The sequence below is a fragment of the Kryptolebias marmoratus genome, linkage group LG13 (assembly GCF_001649575.2).
Source record: "Kryptolebias marmoratus isolate JLee-2015 linkage group LG13, ASM164957v2, whole genome shotgun sequence".
In the NCBI taxonomy this organism is placed as follows: Eukaryota; Metazoa; Chordata; class Actinopteri; order Cyprinodontiformes; family Rivulidae; genus Kryptolebias; species Kryptolebias marmoratus.
In genome coordinates this window covers 21250779-21255092 of record NC_051442.1, presented here as the reverse complement: position 1 = coordinate 21255092, position 4314 = coordinate 21250779, and positions in this window count along the sequence as shown.

The window sequence follows — 4314 nt, the reverse complement described above, 5'->3', positions numbered from 1 at the left end:
ATCATGTTTGAGTGTAAATGCAGTTTGCAGAAAATTCCCTGCTCAAAGGTTTTTGTCTCTTGCACTGATTTTTTCCTTTAACATTGTGAAGCTCTACTTAGAACCTTCTTAAGATCCAATAGTGCAAAATGCAAATTCTTGCAATTTTTTGACTGGTCTTAAGATTTTGATCAGGAGTGTATTGGTGGTGCAGGACTATTTCAGTAAGTGGGTGGAAGCTTATCCCCTGTGCGACGAGCAAGCTCCCACTGTGGCAGAAAAGATTGTGTCTGAATGGGTCTGCAGATACGGAGCTCCACACTCCCTCCGTAGAGACCAGGGCATCAACGTTGAATTTGCTGTTTTTCAGGGCATGTGTAAGCTGTTGGGCATCGAAAAGACACAAACTACCCCATTTCGCCCCCAGTCTGATGGCCAAGTGGAACGTTTTAATGCCACCTTGCAGAAAATTCTGGCCACCACTGCAGAACGCTGCCATTGGGAGTGGGATCTGATGCTTCCATATGCACTTATGGCTTACCGGGCCACAAAGCACAGCTCTACTGGATTCACGCCTAACATGATGCTGTTTGGTCGAGAAATAACCGAGCCAATTGATCTTGTTGCTGTTCCCTTCCCTGACAATGGCTGTTCCAACATCCCACAATGTGTCATGCAACAAAAAGAGAGGTTACAACTCTCTCATCAACTGGCCAGGGAGTGGCTAGGTAGGTCTTCTGAGCGAGCGAAAAGGCAGTACAATAAGAACATGCACAAGCTGCAATATAAGGTTGGAGAAGCTGTTTGGTTCCTGATTAAAGGCACCAAGAGAGTGAGGAACAAAGTACAGAAGTTCCTCCCTTCCTATGAAGGTCCCTACTTTGTCACTGGGACACTGGATGACCTTATTTATTGCATAAAGAAGGGCCCAAGGTCACAAGCTAAAGTGGTTCATCATGATAAACTCAAGCCTTATTACGCCAGGACCCCGTTGAACAATAGCTGGGTTTTCCAAGACACTCATGGGCCAGCATCAGCGGAGGTGCCCCCACCAGTGGTCGACGTTTCTTCAGAGATGGAGGAATCGGCTATGTATGATGCATCTCGCCCTCGGCCCGCCCATTCAGTTCCATGTGGAGACAATAAAACTCTGGACGAAGCTTGCCAGTTTCTACCAGAAGTAGACACCACCAACGATTCTGTGGAGGAGCAGCTGCCGCCAGCCCTTCAAAGAGCAGGACCTCAGCCAAGACCCCAAAGGAGACTCAGACCCCCTGACGGATTTGGCCAGTGGGTCAGTGGCTAGATGCACATGAACTCCTTTGTTTGTGTTTTTCTTGACCTGAATCTGGGTGTAGGCGGATCTCTGCCCAGTTCAGGTAGTGTTTAAAAAAAAAAAGAAGTATACTGTTGACTGTTCCCGTTTCAGTGTAAAGCACTACGTGCAGTGAATTACCTTTTGTTTTCGTCTTTTTTTTTTTAAGTCAACTTTAGCTTATTCTCCTACAGGTGTATCGTTTGATTGTTTGGTAGAACTGTGGTCTCTGTCTGCATTAGATCATTGACGAAATGTTCTAGTTTACATTTTGGGGGATTGGTTCTAACCAGCTATGTGTGCTGGAGCATGTTAAAAATGCTTAAACATCATCCAGAGTGGGGGTAGTGTTACAGGCCCAGCCTTTCCTACTAGGCAGATAGTGGAGAGTGGTGGAAAGTGGAGAGCAATGGCTGGGGCTGTGAAGAAGAAGAGTGGGGGGGCCTGTTGTTGTGAAAAAGGGGTATGAGAGCGAAGGGAAGCGTTTTTGTCCGGGGATTGGATTGTTCATTTTGCTAAAGTAGGAATGAAGTTCTGCAAGTGTCCCTCTGCCTCCTCCTTGCTTTTGCCGCCCCGCGGAGCAGAACCGATAGAGTTTGTTACCAATGAACGAGCCGAAATTAAAAAGAGGTAACAAACTGTATTTTTTTAACTTTGTGTATCACTAATGGACTTTAGGTCATTTTAGAGTATTAGGCTGCCCTGGGAAACACATTTTGGTCTTCCATATCTCAAACATGTGGGTGAATGACAAATAAATGTAAATTAAACTATGAATGATGTTTCTGCTGTGAAGTATTGGATGTCTGAGCTATGTAACTCCAAGGAGGGCTGGGTTTTCTCAGGTGTTTGTCTCTTCTTAGTCTCTCTTGTTGTCCCCTACCAACAAGAAAGACTGACTTTGGATTTTAATGTCACAATTTACCTAAAGTTTGTTTTGGTAATCCCAGCCCGACCCGTCTGAACTAAGAGGCTAGACCAACACCATACATCATAACTGCCATTGTATATGGCCTACTTGTTCAATTGCTTGTTAACACAAATAGCTAATCAGCCAATCATATAGCAACTCAACGCCTCTAGGCATGTAGACGTGGTGAAGTTCAAACTAAGCATCAGAATGAGGAAGAAAGGGAATTTAAGTGATTTTGAATGTGTTATGGTTGTTGGTGCCATTCAGGCTGGTCTGAATAATTCAGAAACTCATGAGGGAAATACTGTTCAGTGGTAATAATGAAAGTGAGAAATAACTTGTGAAAATAACTTCACTTTTTCTTTCTTTTAAGCCCTGTTAGTTAGTTTTTGTAGCAAACCTCATTTAACAATGAAAGCAGAAGCTGCAAGCCTTAACTTATTGCATATAACAAGTGTCTCGCATGCTCCTAATTTGCCATAGTTTCCTGGAGTTACAAAACTCTTGAAAGAGAACATTTTTTCTCACATCTTCTTAGTTTAGCTTGCAGCACAACAGTATGCAAACCACATGCTCCTCTGTCGGTTACGTCGCTTGCCAGGCAATTTAAATTTGAGCCTTTTTTACCTGCTGAAATGTTGGAGCTTTGGGCCTTTTATTCTGTGGTTAATTGGGAAATCTGCCTACACTCCCTGAGAGCAGGAGACAGTCTGCAGGGAGGAGAGCAACACATCTCGTGTCTCTGCAGATTTTTTCATCTCTTGTAATTAATTGCATCTTTAAAAGAACAAAATCTAAATACACCGCTGACATGCTGCCAATTAATTTTCAATCGCTGTTTTCCTGGAGCTTTCTGCTCAACCAAAAAAAAGGGAAAATCAAAAGTTTTATAGAGTGGTGCAAAAGCTTTAATAGCATCTCTTTGTTCCTGGCAACACATTGTGAAAAATGCATTCAGGCTAGACAGAGAGTCCCTGCTCTGTGTAATCAATTCCCTCAGCTTTCTCAAGCAGAAGAAGACGGGGCAGGGTGTGGTGGTGTGGGAGGGGAATTCAAGAAAAAACAGCATCACACTCGTCTCTCTTTGTGCTTTCTGACAATTTAAAAAATAATACCTCTTTTAATTATTAAAACATGTTGATTTAGAGAAAAACACCTCATCTGTGCAGAGTAAACATAAGTTAATGTTACGGCTACAATCTCAACAGATCAATAATCATTGTGTTCACTGCAGGTTTAATGTCTGTTCAAACCAAATTTACAGCCGAATGGTTTTAGCAGCCTAAAGCATTAACACACTCTGCAGCTGAGTTTTCTATTAAATATATTAAATCCTGATACTGCTGTTGTAAAAACATAACAAATAACATCTTAATATTTGCATTTTTCTGACTCCATTTACTGTTTTAGATAAGACATCGGATCATTAATTTTCCATCAGCCATATAATCACAAAGAATTTTATTCAGTTCACTTCACTTCACTTTGTATGTAGTTCACAGCAAAGATCATTTTAGAGCCCTTTACAAAAATACAACCAGACAAAAGTATATCAAATGACATGTTAAGTGCAAAACAGGTCCAGATTCAACATCCGTTAAAAACAGCCAATCCAGTTTAATTATAATATAATCAGAAAACCACAAAATACCAAACAGTCCATATATATATATATATATATATATATATATATATATATATATATATATATATATATATATATATATATATATATATATATATATCAAGGACAAAGCCTCAACAGACAATGTACTCAGCGAATGTCTCAGACAGTGGGGAACAGAGGACGAGGTGCTGGAGGTACCATCATGGGAGGACAAGCCCTTACATGGGATGTACCACCGACAAATAACTGAAGTGGCTGATATCGGGAAATTCTATCAATGGCTGGAAAAAGCTGGACTCAAGGACAGCACAGAAGCACTCATCCTGGCCGCCCAGGAACAGGCCCTAAACACCAGAGCAATAGAGGCTCAGATCTACCACACCAGACAAGACCCAAGGTGTAGGTTGTGCAAGGAGGCCCCCGAGACAGTCCAGCACATAACAGCAGGGTGCAAGATGCTGGCAGGGAAAGCATACATGG